The sequence below is a fragment of the Sander vitreus genome, chromosome 12 (assembly GCF_031162955.1).
Source record: "Sander vitreus isolate 19-12246 chromosome 12, sanVit1, whole genome shotgun sequence".
NCBI classification, from domain to species: domain Eukaryota; kingdom Metazoa; phylum Chordata; class Actinopteri; order Perciformes; family Percidae; genus Sander; species Sander vitreus.
This window is the reverse complement of record NC_135866.1, coordinates 27,756,360-27,771,390: the sequence shown is the minus strand read 5'-3', so window position 1 is coordinate 27,771,390 and position 15,031 is coordinate 27,756,360. Positions and strand designations below refer to the sequence as shown.

At 41.2% G+C, this 15,031-nt stretch overlaps 1 protein-coding gene across 1 annotated transcript in view; it reads right to left on the bottom strand.

Moving 5' to 3' along the window:
* Positions 1-15,031, bottom strand: part of LOC144527113 (cadherin-6-like) — a 79,394-nt gene that overhangs the window by 46,619 nt on the left and 17,744 nt on the right. The gene's annotated exons all lie outside the window — the stretch shown is intronic.

The following is a 15,031-nucleotide window of genomic DNA, read 5'->3' as shown; positions in this document are numbered from 1 at the left end:
TGAAGTAAAGGCTGGACTACAATAGAGCTGTTTGGAGCAGTTTGTGAACAGTGTTTTCTGTTGGAGATGGTAAGTCCCTTTGGGGGGGGACTTTGGGTTTTTTCACTTTGTAAACCTATTAACATGCACAAAAAAAAGATATAGAAAAAGCCAAAAAGCATAATATTAGCACTTTAAGACCTTTTTAACACTATTCAGAATGAAATGTAATACCAACGTCATGAACATACTGGCAAAAGTATATATGATATAATGGAATATCAGAAACGATTGTAGGCTATACAAATAATTGTTTACCAAGTACTTGACTTATAATTTTATTATAGTACTCAATACATAGATGCTTGGTGACAAAACAATAAAGGAGTTATTTATTCTTATGAAAGGGAAATACAAATGTTAGTGTGTGAAAGAAAATGTAAGACTTTCTAAAGAAAAAGAAAGCTTTTTCGAATATATATTTAAGACATTTAAGACCCCGCGGGTACCCTGTCTGAGGTCCATATTGAATAAAAGCCCCTTCACACTAGAAAAAGCGATCCGGCGATTCGCGGCGGTGGGAGTGTCTAATTAATTTGCCCATTTCGGTGACGTCCTGTGTTCTTTAACCCCCCAATGTAGCACAAGTAGGGCTGCTCGATTACGCAAAAAAACCATAATCTCAATTATTTTGGTCAATATTGAAATCAGGATCATTTAACCTGATTATTTATTGACTTTTGGAAAGACGTCGCATTTATTCAACTTAAAAAAAATCTGTGAAACAGTTAAACAAATCAACAGTGTAAACACCTTGAACTGGGAAATTTCCCTTCATACTTTTACAGTTGAACTTTCTGAATTCCCCTTTCAGAAGACAAGACAAAAATAAGAGTTTACTTGCAAGATGCAATGTGCAAAATCCTGTTTTTTCTTGATTACTTTGTTTCTGTGGTCGTTGGGAGCAGAGATTGAAATCGCAAATTGCAAGTAGACTTGATATTACACAGTTATAAGTTACAGTTACAGTTTAAGAAGAGAGACGGAGCGACTGTGCTTTGCTTTGTTACACAAACTCCCGGGCAGTTCCGTGCTTGTGTTTGGATTTTTGTTACCCTCATAGTGTTTTATAACACTTCGTCTTGTGGCAGCGCTAATGGTGATGTTTCCTGTTTACTGTACTGGACGCTCACACTGCCTCAAAACCGACAAGTTTGATCGCCGGTTACATGCGTGGAGAGAGAGAAATATGACTAATAGTAATTATAGCAGCGGGTATAATGGAATGACATGATGAACAGTGGCAATGATAGTAACAGTAAAGTTAAAGACAATAATTAATTTATAATAGTATATCGGGTGTTACGCTATTATTCTCAGTTACAATGACCCGTAAAGGTGCAGTAGGTAAGACTTATAGAACTAACTGTCTGTCATATTTGCTGAAACTGACCCTATGTTCCAGCAGAACTACATGAAGCAGGTAATAAAAAATAAAAAAATCCAGCTCCTCTGGCTCCACCTACAGCCTGTAGTGCGTTTGCAAAAATCCACCGCTCCCTGTTCAGATGCACCAATCAGGGCCAGGGGGGTGTCTAACTGCATGTCAATCACTGCTCATGCACACTCATTCATTCTCCCTCTCCCAAATTTTTTGGCTAAGTCCTGGATCTTCACAATCCTACCTACAGCACCTTTAAGGGAATGAAAAGAAGGTTTTTTGGTTGAAAAAATGCTTTATTATAATTTAAACTTGTGTCTTATGAAAATAAATCAATTTTTTTTTTGCAACACTGTAGATAAGCAAATGTACAGGGTATTGTAACCGTCAATTTTCATAACACGGTATACCGTGAAACCAGTATATTGCTGCAAGTGTTTTTAAGTTACCACCATTAAAGCGTAGCAATCCTGCAGATGTTTGATGCATTAAAATAATGCTTTCCGTCACGGAGTAAGCCCAATGGCTACTCACTTGCTTTTTCAATCGCTGTTGAGCTCCGTCAGTCAAACCCCTCCTGCAAATGCTTCAAATTAAAAGCCGACCAGCGAGCGATGAATGATGTGTATAATTTGATCCCAGTTACCCAACAGCTACAGTAAATCAAAAGGGCCAAGTACCTTGGATGAACCTTTTAACAAAGAGTGAAAACTCAAATGAGACACCCACACAGTTCCAGAGAGAGTTCTCTAAATCTCATAAACTCAAAAACAATTTGTACACCCTCACATATCCTTTTTTTTCCCCTTGACAATGTGAAATATTCCCATTTACCACGGTTGTCTCTACATAAATGCATCATCTTTTCGCATGGCATAAAGAGAACGATGCATAAATGCACTCCCACTCCCAATGCCTGGCCGTACAGTCATTAGTGACACACGGAGAAAGCAATAGAATCAGACTATAATTTGACATTAACACAACAAAGGCAGAAATCCAATGAAAAGGCCACAGAGAGGCTGTAATAATAAGAGCAGAGACAGAACATCACGACATCAGACAGAAGATGCTGACAAGGTTATGAAATATGAAAGGTAAGTGGCATCTTATCTTCACTAGCTACGACTACTGAACCTTTTATCAAGATGTGTGTTTACACAATGAGGAGTATATTATCACAATATATTTGACATGATTAAGGTCATACTGAATACCTTTGTGCACAATCTCTATCTTCTGTAATTCTTTAAAAGGTGCCATATCATGCTCATTTTCAGGTTCATACATGTGTTTGGGGTTTCTACTAGAACATGTTTACATGCTTTAATGTTCAAAGAACACATTGTTTTTCTCATACTGTCTGTCTGAATATACCTGTATTCGCCCTCTGTCTGAAACACACCGTTTTAGCGCCTGTCTCTTTAAGCCCCCATCCCAGAAAAAACACGGTCTGCTCTGATTGGTCGGCATTTCCGAGTCTTCTGCATCTACGCTCTCAGAGCCTCTGCACCGTCATTGCAGCCGGGGAATGACTGTTGCGGCACTGCAGCAGCACTTTCTACCTATATACAGTATAGTTGTGACATCACAACCGGACAGAAGTCCTGGCGGCTCGTTTAAAGGCACAGTTTCTTCACAGTTATTATATAACACCTCAACCTGTTTTATAATAAAAAGACATGGAAATCTCACTTTTTACAATATGGGACCTTTAAGCGTCTGCTGTCCAAGACATCCATCTCTCCATAGCCATCTCTTAGCAGATAGATTTGAAGACCTTTCTCTCTAAAGCTGCACTAATAGATGCTTTCCATATTGACAATGGATGTAAATGTATAATGTGAGTTTAGTGATGAACCCACAGCAAATTATCACCGAACCATTTGAGAAGCCATCATTGGAAACTGTTTAGAAAAGGGCAGGCACTAAATACCTGGCAGGTGATTGGATGAACCATCTGTCTACGTCACGCTGGCCGTTGTTGTTTTGAACCAACGGTAAGCGGTTAGTTCAGAAACTCATTAGGTTGAAGCCTGACAAGATGGATTTTCGGGGCCGACAGAATCTGCGGACGCAGAATTGTTTTTCGCAGGTTTTTTGCAGATTTTCCGCAGATTTCACACAGATTTTGAAAACATTTAAATGAAACTCAGAATGTAAACACATGTCCACCACAAGCAGTAAGACAGTCCGCAGAATTCCTAAGATTTTCATTTTTGATCACGGCTGAGAACGCGAGAATTCAGCTGCCGTGCAAAGGTATGCAGTTCTCAGCTTTATGGAGCATTTTAGCTCCTTTTAGCTCGGTGTGTTGGTTTTCAAACTCTGCTCTTATCAACCTGGTTTCCAGCAGCAGCAGCAGCCAGCTGTTTTCAGCTAAAACGCTCTGATAAGCCTCTGTACACTACCTGCTCAGCAGCACTCAGCACACAGACGCTGTTAGAGACGAGCTGGTGAACACAGTGGAGCATGCAGCAGCTTTGGAGCACGTTTAATTGACTGTGGCTCGTAGAAGTGCTTCAGAAACCTGCATTAATTGGAGAAATTGGTAAGATTAGGAAACGATTTATGACATGTTCTTCCATTTCTGGAGAGACTGATTAATGCTTGATGATTCAAAAAAAGATTTTTTGTTGTTGCCCACATTAAAGCCATTGGGTTCAATCCAGGTTTAAATGTTTAATCATCACGTTTAGCGGTGAAAATCTTGATATTTACTGAGTTAATCCTTTTCGGTTGAACCACGCATAAAGATTTAAGGCTCATTTACAGAATGTTTCTCTCTCACTGCTGTTCACAGGAAATAACATATTAGTGCGGCTGTGAACTGGTTATAGAGTCTGTAGGTGGGAATTACACCAGTGGTTAAGGTGAATATTTAACAGTGAGTATTTAAAAAACGTTTCCCTCAAACATGATTGAACGTGACTGACCACTGATTTAGTGGTTGGTTAGCATCTGAAAGACACTTTCCAAAAAAAACTGCCTTTGTGCACTTAAAAACTGGATCAATAAATCCATACGCATTCATGTTGAAGGATCTGGAAGGAACGCTTACACAGCAATTACGACATTGAAAGGAAATGTGCTTTTATCTTCCCACACAGAGCTCTGTCAGTGTCTTGCTGCAACAAGCAAAATGCTCTTTTTTAATCTGAGCTACTTTCCATACAAATGTACGCCATTGCATTCAGTAGACACAGCACAGCAACACTTTGTTCACACCAGATCAATGTCACATTTTTAGGATTCAGAACGACTTTTGGGCGATTAAGAGTAGGGCTGGGTTTAAAAAAAAAATCTATTTGAATCGAAATCCAGATTTGATCTCTGTCTGTGTCATATGAAACTAAAAGACCTAAGGAATCCATTTGTAGCGACTATGTCACGCTAGCTTGTTGGTAAAGGGGGTTAAATAACGCTCCAAAGGTAGGCTACATTTTGGCATACTTTAAAAGGGTTCGCTTTGACTCTCAGCCCAAGAAATATTGAATGAAATGTCACTCAATACTCACTGACCGTAGAGTCTGTAGAGCTGCACATTAATGTGTTGACTAATAAATGAAAAGTACATTAATGCAACTGCCTTGGGGTCAATTCTTAATGTAAACAATATGACTTTAATAATGCACCCGGTTAGAGGGAACCTTTGTAGAATCCAAACAACATTGTAGAATCTCTTTCATATCCAAGCCGAATTGGTTTTGCAACGGAAATGTCCCAAATCGACATTGACTGGGAAATCGACTCAAATCGGGACCTTGTGAATCGGAATCAAACAGAGATGAAGTCCCTGAGCTAGAGTCCAAGTCAAGTCTGAAGTCTTTGAGCTAGAGTCCACATATGTAGCATTCAGCGCTTCTTTTGTTTGGGCCTTGTTGGCTTAAATGTTAAAAGCCAAGGCTTGTGATGAATGGTACAGCAGCGGCTGGTGCCGTCGACATGTTTGTTGTCCTCCCACACGTGTGGCCGTGCACAGCAGTTACGTTAATATTCCGTGTTACGTAGGTAGGTCAAAGGTTACGGTCAGCTCATCAGAAGAAGAAAAAAAGATCAATCAGTCTCAAACTCGAGTCTCCTATCTCTGGAATCAAATCGATTCAGGAAATCGGTGGCGATACCCAGCCCTAATGAAGAGTGAAGTGCTTCTTTGAGGCTGCTCATTGAGGAAAAACAGACAGTGATGATGAACCGACTGATTAATCAGCTAACTAATGCTCATTGTGAGCTGGCAGAGCTTGATTTGAAGAATAATCCACCACCATCAGTTCACATTCACAGCACTAGGGTGCAGCCCTGATGTGAAACATGTGGTTTTCACCCTTTAGCCATCACAACACAACTGTAGCATAGCTTCACCAGCATGGTTGAAGCACTGTAATTCCTATAGCATAATGAAACCATTATTCTGACCAATTAAAGTATACAGTCGCATTATTCTCATATCCTGCATTGTAAAGATATTTAATCTCCTTAATGTTATTGATGTTGTTGAAGCCCTTGACTGACAAATACCAAAGCAGTCTCCCTCGCTCTCTCCTCTCCGTCTCTTGCCCTTCCTTGTCTCTATCTTGCTCTGTCTAATGTTTCCTTTCCCACTCTCTGCCTGTACTGCATTAGTCCCATTACCTTGGCGCCGTATGAAAAGGCTTTAATTTAATCAGGTGAAGAACACACAGGAGACTGATTGATTCTGGCTCGACGCCTTCACTCGGTTTTTAACGAGCCTTACCGCTCCATTATTGTACAGTGAAAGAGGCTGGAGCCTTCAAGTTTTCCGGTTCAAAGGGACTTTTCCCCCATCGCATAGTTATTCTAGTGTGTATGTGAATGTGTGTGAAGTCACCAAAATGCTCTTAAAGCACTGCCGACCTAAGACCAAGCCCTAAAGAAGTCAGCACCAAAATCACAGCAGTTAACATCCACACTAATATTCCACTATTATTCCAAATATCACAATATTCTGAATTTGGTACAGATCATGTAAACAGCATATTCCATGTGGAAATTAACCATTTTCTGAGGCATGTGGCATATGCTGGTATTATTCGGGTTTTAGGAGCATTTTTTGGACATTTGGAATACGCGTCTCAATCAGGGATTTACCGCAGTTTGCCACAGTTTACGGCCTCTTACAGCTTACAGTCAGTTCTGTGCGTTGCTATGGTTGCCATAGACTGTATAATATTAATGGACAAAGCATCCGGTTCGGCGAAGTGCTGCAAATGCGGAAGTGCCTTAAACCTGCATTCTATCTGAATTCCAGCAGGGGGCGACCTGTGCGGTTGCAAAAGGAGGTCGGTTTCTGTAGAAGTCTATGAGAAAGTCTCACTTGATTTATTACCTCGGTAAACATCTTCATAATAAGTTTATGGTCTCAATCGCTAGTTTTAAGTCACAGAATGATGTTCATTTTTTGAATTATGGTCTCGTTGATTTTCAAATCGGCGATAAAGCAGGGGGTGTTTTAGGGCGTGGCTATGATGTGATTGCCAGTGAAAGCGTGTAACGTAACATAGCGTGTAAGCAGCTCCTCCCTCACGCCTCTCTCTCGTCTAAAATCCTCGCATCCGCAACCAGGATGGCTGCGCCCGTAACGGCAAACTCGACGACTCTCAGCAGCTCTCCACAAACCAATGGGTGACGTCACACATGCTCTGTCCACCAATATGAACAGTCTATGAAACCAACCAGCCAACAGTTTGCAAGGCTGTGGTAGCGATCCATAAAAAAAGCCCACATTTCCGGTCGGAAGAAGACTTCTGAACTACTTCTATACATTATGAGAGACTTGACTTCGATGGCGACCTTTTCAAGAAGATGGTTGAAGGAATGAAAGAGGGAGGCTGTGTTCACACGGTCAAGGAAGTCCGCCACTGCTGGAAAACTTTGAAAAAACCCTACTTTTGCACGGCTGCATGTTAAATAATATTAGTGGAATATTCACTTTCATTAGGCGTGTAAACAGCTTAGTCGAAATGTTGTCTTTTTCGGAATTAAGGCAAAACCCAGAATTTATGTGCATGTAAACGTAGTCATTATAACAAGCCAGCGACAGATCCTTTAATCTGTAGTGCCTGAAGGCAAGCCTTGGTATTTCTCCATCACAAGTTAGAGGTCTTCAAGGAGAATACAAATTTCACAACACAACAGTTCACATCAATTTAGGCCATGTTACTAAAAACCACATCAATTTTACATTGCTGCACATCATAAGCATACCAAAGTGTTTTAGAATGCCAAATGTGTCCATCTTTCCGGGCAAGGATTTCAAATCGTTTGGGTAGTAGTGAGTTCTAACTATGAATACAGTAAGCTGATCTGCCTGACCTTACAGCGTCTTCAACAAGTATTAACGCTTTTATACAGTGGAAAAGAGTAAATATTCGATATGAACAATCATGCAGAGAAGTGTAGGCTGGATCTTGCCACACTGCTTATTCCCCAACAGGCTTATTATGTGTGAAAATCATACTGGCTACTAAATTGGAAACTTTCCAAATACTCTGCTGTGATTCCTCTTTAATCCAAACGGACTTTGAAACATGTTGACAGGGTGTCGCTGTACAAATATCAGTGGAACTCTTGACACACACACACAAAAAAAAAAAAAAAAAAATCCATCAGGATCTTGAGCACCATCTGCTCAAAGGGCTTAACTGTACAAACTCAGCCACTGCAGTAACTGAATGTAAAGAAGGACTGCAGACACTACAGTGATTAGTCAAGCTAAGATTACAGGAGGAAATTAATAAAGAATGTTTAGGTCATCTTTCTGGCCACAGACACGGGGCTACCTTATACGCAAATGGGGTGGCAAGAAAGTTGCTAAAGGAGCTGTGGCTCCCCGGCAGCTAGGCATGGGCCGGTATAAGATTATGACGGTTTGATAACCGTCAGCAAAAATATCACGGCAATTACAGCTTTAAAATGTATTATTTTGAAATGTCTGGGTAAAAAAAAACTTTTCCATTGAACACAATGTATTTTCAGTTTTAAACACCCTGCACACAGGCAGGGAGAGGGATTTCTTGACTGCACTTTCTGTCAACTCGTAAAAAACAGCTCATACCGCAGGAACGGTGTGACGGAAAGTTTTAGTGGTTTTGAAACTGTGAACCAGTAACCGGCCCATGCCTACCGGCAGCTGCCAGATATTTAGCCTGCTAGATATCTGGAATGTTTCTGTGAGGCACTGGCGAGGCACCAGCGAGGCACTTTCGAACGGTTGGCACAACAAAGTGAGCTTTATGAATAAATGTTACATAGTGTTGCTTTAAGGCAATACACCGGTTTCTTAGAACCTGTTTACACGAGAACGCTCGCGGGTGAAAACGTAAAAATATTTGATCAGATGTGCTTTTTGTTTAGACGCCGACGGTGTTTTAAGGGCTTAAAGGAACACGCCGACTTATTGTGACTTTAGTTTATTCACCGTATCCCCCAGAGGTAGATAAGTCGATACATACCCTTCTCATCTCCGTGCGTGTTGTAACTCTGTCCGACGGCTCCACCGGTAGCTTAGCCTAGCACGGATCCTGCAGGTAACCGGTTCCAACTAGCCTACTGCTCCCAATAAGTGACAAAATAACGCCAACATATTCCTTTTTACATGTTGTGATTTGTATAGTCACAGCGTGTACAAATAACAAGGTCACATGAGACACAGCCATCTTCTAACTGTATAAAAACTGGGAACTATATTCTCAGAAAGGCGACGTTATGGCCCCGCAGTAGACGTTTTTGTAAAAATAGGCTAACGATTGTTGTCATTGTCATAACAATGCGACTTTCTGTCACACAGCATACCGTATAGTGAGGAGAAGCTCGCAGGCAATCGGGGGGACGTGGAGGCATACATTCATAGAGAGTCCATGAAAAGCATCGGAACAAAATATTTCAGCAACGTTTTGATGGATTGGAAATACTTTGGTATGTGGTAAGTGAATTCATATGAAGTAACATTTATCCACGAACAGATTTCTCTTGGCACAGCTACCAGAAGACTTCCAACTTTCAGACAGGTTGCTCACGTCACATCTACGTCGTCAAGCTCAGTTGGAGGCTGCGCAGTAACGCTCAGCCATCGCCGGAAAAGTGCTTCTAATTGACTTCACTGGTCTCCATCAAAGTCTATGGCGTCGCTGTGTCCATTTCTTTCACTGTCTATGGCATTTACGGAAATGTTGATTAATGTGCATTGTCCTAATAAAAATAAATAACAGCAGTGTTTGCATTAAAAGTTTAGGGTAAAATCTTCCAGAACAACGAACATATTTTTTTGCAGCCAAGGCAAGGAAGCGAGTGAGGCATTTGTCCAATCTGGGTGTCAGAAGCGTTCATGGAGATGTCTGAGTAAAAGAGAGAACTGTCAATCATAATTCTACAACCTACTAAATGACATCAGCACGAAGCAAACGCCTAATGAGCCTTTCCACAACAACGAGGCAAGCAAACAGTGAGCTACCACAAAATACAGGGTCCTTGTGATGAAACGCTGAGTTCCGGTTCAAGTACAACACAGAATTGAAGTACTGAGTCGATTCAATTATGTTATGCTGAGACTCGAGCTGTACAATCAGAGCTCTGCACATCACGTCACATACAAGCCTCTGTCGGCTGCAGCCAACAGCATAGAGCAAGAACTCCGTGGCCAGGCGCATAACTAGGTGGCGTGTATGAGTTGATATGCTCAGAACAGCAGTGAAACTGTTATTAAAGCAGTCCGGATTCATACAACAGTCTTAGCCAGTTTAGAACAGCAGCAAAGGCCAACGTGATATATTTCCTCTCCGATCTCCCTCCTTTGTCCCTACACACCATGATAAATGTTCCTGACCTTAAGGTGACAATCACAGCACCTCTCCTCCTCTGTCGCCTCCATCTCCTACTTCTCCTGATGCATGGCTGTGTATTTGTGTGTGTGTGTGTGTGTGTGTGTGTGTGTGTATGTTGCCACCTTGCAGACAGCCACTGAGACCTGTGACAACTCCCAGAGGACCAATTAGAGGTGAAAAAAGGAGAATGTCAGCCACTGAGCAGCTTGTGTGTGTGTGTGTGTGTGTGTGTGTGTGTGTGTGTGTGTGTGTGTGTGTGACAAGTACAAACCCAGCCACCTCTTTCCATCAGAATAGACCAGCCATCTGAAGGCAGCCAACAGCATCCATAACACCTGTCCAGTTTTAACTCACACACTCTCAATGTCTCTGCCTCAGAAACGCACGCATGCACGCACACACACACACACACACACACACACACACACACACACACACACACACACACACACACACATACACACAAACACACAAACACACACACACACACACACAGAGCCGTCAGAAAGTCCAGTCCCCGGTCCTTGGGAGTGTGAAGTCTCATTATGAATAAACCATAAACGAGGTGCAGAAAGCTGCACCTTGACTTTAGACACTTGACTACATGACTAGTTTTTAAAGAGTGAACTTTTTCGGCAACTTTTTTGTGATCCACATGACATGGCCATGAATCATTCTCTTTAATATAGACCAAAAATCAGGAACATGGAGACACAGTGTAATTTAACCAGTTCACTTCAGTCAGTCAGTCTGAAATTTCATTTCAATTTTTGCTTATTAGATATTCAGTCTTGGGGAAAACGCAGCGAGAACCGAGCCAGTCCGTAACCCAGTTTCTGGCTTGGTGTATGTAAACATCATAACTGGGTTATGATTATGAGGAACCCAGATAACACTGATTTAAAACAAGTCACATTGGCATGAAAATAGGAGTTTTCATATCTATGAATTCAGACATGTTGATCTCAAATATTACTGCTATACTATTACTACAGCGAGGATACATTTGTTACCAGCCGCCACAGCAGTGGTGGTATTATTTTCACCTTGTATGTGTAAGTGTGTGCCTGTGTGCCTGTGTGTGTGTGTGTGTGTGTGTGTGTGTGTGTGCATGCGTGCGTGCGTTATAATGGCAAAGTGGGGTCCTGCAGACACGTGCTGTAGCAGGAACTACCACAAAGACGGTTTTGACTACCTTGCCAGGTGTTTATATAGCGATACACTGTAAGATACAGTCAAGTAACGTGACGGTCAATTCGAGTCAATGCTTTTATGAGTCAAATCATAAAAGAAGTTATCTCCGGATACTTTACAGATAGAGTAGGACAAGACCACACTCTATAATTTACAGAGAGCCACTTTTTGAGACGTATTTCCCTACTTCCTACCCCCCTACTTCCGGCGTCCTTGCTCGGACCACACCCGTAGTGATTAGGGGGTTGTTTCATGTTACAACAGAAAGGGTCTTAGAACCGTAATCTGAGCATGCCAGTGGCAAAACAAGCGCTTTTTGTGGACGTAAATTGAAGGTGCACAGTTGCCCAATAACTGTTATTGCAGCTTGTCTTGTGTAATACTGGACCAATGAGTTGTTCTCATCATCAGTCACTTAGACACAAAACCAGAGGAAAATAGGGTCCAGGTTGAAAAGAAAACTGAAGTTTTGTTCATTTATCATGTAAATAGCCATTATTAATGTTGATATGTAAATCCAATGTGTTAATAAGACAATAATAAGCGGACAGTCTATGTAAAGCTAGCTGACATGATGCCATTATATGAATACAAAATGAATCATTAACAGCCCAATTGTTGTTTAAATGATCGCTTACAGAACAAAACTTGATATTTACTGTTGGTTGTTTGGTTGAGACAGCAGAGTCAAATGTTGAATTGCGATCAGCTGTTGACATTTATCCTTGCACATGAGCTCGTGACCTCCAGTAAAGCTGCCGAGGGGCACGTTACATCACCGTAAGGTCCGATTACAAGTGAGCCACAACTGCCCAGGCAAAGGAAAAGGGAGATGCTACATGTCATTTATCGTCATGATTTATTTATGGACATGTTATTGATGGTTTCTCTCACATCGACTGTTTTCGTTTACTGACTGTTAATGGCGAGTTATGGCGTACACACTTCCTTTTACAGCTAAAACAAGAAAAGGAGAGGAAAAAGCGACAGCGTGAAAGTGTTTTCAGAGATGTGACAGCTTCATACAAATACCGAAGATGGATTCATTCATTTCCGATGGTTACAAGGAAACCAATTTCTACCCATGAGAAGTCACTCTTACGGTGCTCAGCAAGTAGGGCTGCAACTAACGATTATTTTCTCGACTGCTTGATTAGTTGTTTGGTCTACAAAATGTCAGAAAATGGTGAAAAATTGCCCAGTTTCCCAAAGCCCAAGATCAGGGGTCCGTTTTAAGGAAGGATGCAACAACAAACTCTGAGTGTAACCCTGATGTCTGAGTTGATTTACCCTGAGATGGGAAACTCAGAGTTTTCGGTTCCAGAACAGCTGATTTGAGTTGGTTCAATCAACTCGGAGTAGGTTCACGCCGCGTGCACCACCACAACAAAAAGGCAGCATGAATGGAGCCATGATACTACGATTCACCATGGTAACAACCACAAACCAACGGGTCGGCGGAAATACTCATGCGCACATACAGCGAGTTTGAACATGTATTTCGTTAAAAAAGCAACACAGCGGCTGCTGTAAAAGAGAGAGAATTGGTGTGGGAGAAAATTGCTGCTCGAGTCGTAATATCGTATGCGTATATTCCAATATCATATTTAAGTATAGCCTAATATTACTGCTGAAATGGTATTGAATCTATAATCTATTTCATTTAGGTGCAATCCTGCGGACGGAAAAGTCCTAGGCCTACTAATCCCACTCTGAGGCTGCAGCACCATCATTAACAGAATTATAATTCATATCTTAACACACAATAACACATCTTTTGTTTCAAACGGTTTACATCATTCACCTGCAGTCCTGTGGAACTCCTTTTTAATGGCTCTTACTGGTCCGTGGCTTTACTAAAATGCTCCGCATCACCAATGTTGTAAAGAAAACTGCCGTTTGCAAAAAAATGTACGTGACACAAATATTCTGCTGGGATGTAAGAGCATGTCCACGATGGGTGACGTTAGTGATATGAGGACGGATAAGGTTATGTAGGCTACATAACTGATAGACTGGGAAGAAAAACCATACCGCTCAAATAGGTAGTTATCTGGAAATGAAAATGCATCTATAGTCAGGGCCTCAATATCATCTCCCGACGTATGTTTAACTCCCTGCGAAGTAATACAGCTTGGAGGAAATGAAAGAGCGCTGTGTCAGAGGGAGGAGACTGAGAGAAGAAAACCTGCTCCCGACCAGGTTAGGTTCACAGACTCAGTTACCATAGTAACTGACTCTGAGGTGAAGTTACCTCTCTTTCTGAAACAGAAAACCCAGAGTTTCCCCTCATTTTAGGGTTAACAAACTCAGAGTTTTCACTAAACCTGCTTTCTGAAACGGGCCCGACGTCCTCAAATGTCTCGTTTTGTCCACAACTCAAAGATATTCAGGTTGCTGTCGCAGAGGAGAGAAGACACTAGAAAACATTCTCATGTAAGAGAATGGCATCAGAGAATATCAACTTATTTCCTTCAAACGATTAATTGACTGGCAATTAATTTAACAGCTGACGACCAGTCAGTCGAATAATCTCTGCAGCTTCATCAGCAAGAGTTTTACAACTTCAGGTAAAAAATAAATAAATAATAGCTTCTGTTAATGCTGATCTTGATGAATACAATAATTAATGAGGTAAATACTGGGCCAGCTGCTGGTTTCTTAGCACCACACTGGCGACGTCAGCTATTCTGCATTCATTGTGTCCAGGCAGTCAGCTCGTCATCCAACCCAGACAGGCTTCACAGCCCTTTGGTACAAAGCAGAGATCAATGATACCAACACATCAATATACACACATACTGCACATGCGCACGCACGCACGCACGCATGCGCACACATGCACACACACACACACACACACACACACACACACACACACAGGAGCAACAATGGGTGTGTATGAAGGGCAGACAGCATCCTGACTCTCTCCCCAACACTCCTGCTGTGATCAAAAGACTCACCTATTTAACCCTTGAGTTGTCCTCGGGTCAAATCTGACCCATTTAAAAAAAAAATTATATCAGAAATATGGGTTTCTTTCAACCAAACTGCCCCAAAATAATAGTTCAAATGGCTTCAAAACAGTCTCCTGACTAAACTTTGACATGTACCAGTCTGTGATCCACCCAACATCCTCTGATCTTAACTAAGATTAAGTATAATGTCATATAAATGAGGGTTTATTGACCATGAATTAAAAGAAATGTTGAAAAAAGTGACAAAAACATCGAAAAAACAACAAACAAAAAAAAAAAAGTTAATTTTCAGTTTTGACCCAGAAGGACAACAAGTTGACGGTGGACGTGAAGACAACACAAGGGTTAAACTGGCCTTGGTCTCGTGTTTGTAATTTTGTTTAAGTTTTATTTTACTGGTATTAACCCTATCCCAGTCGTCGGACGAAGCTGGGGAAGCCATCGAGATCACTTTTCTAATACCTAACCCTAAACCTTTTACTGGTTTTTTTTTGTCTTATTTTTAACAATTTTACTCTGGTGAAGAACTTCATGTTCATGTTTTGTAAAAGGTGCTATATTAAATAAATGTATTATTATCAAGACTCTAATTATCTTCA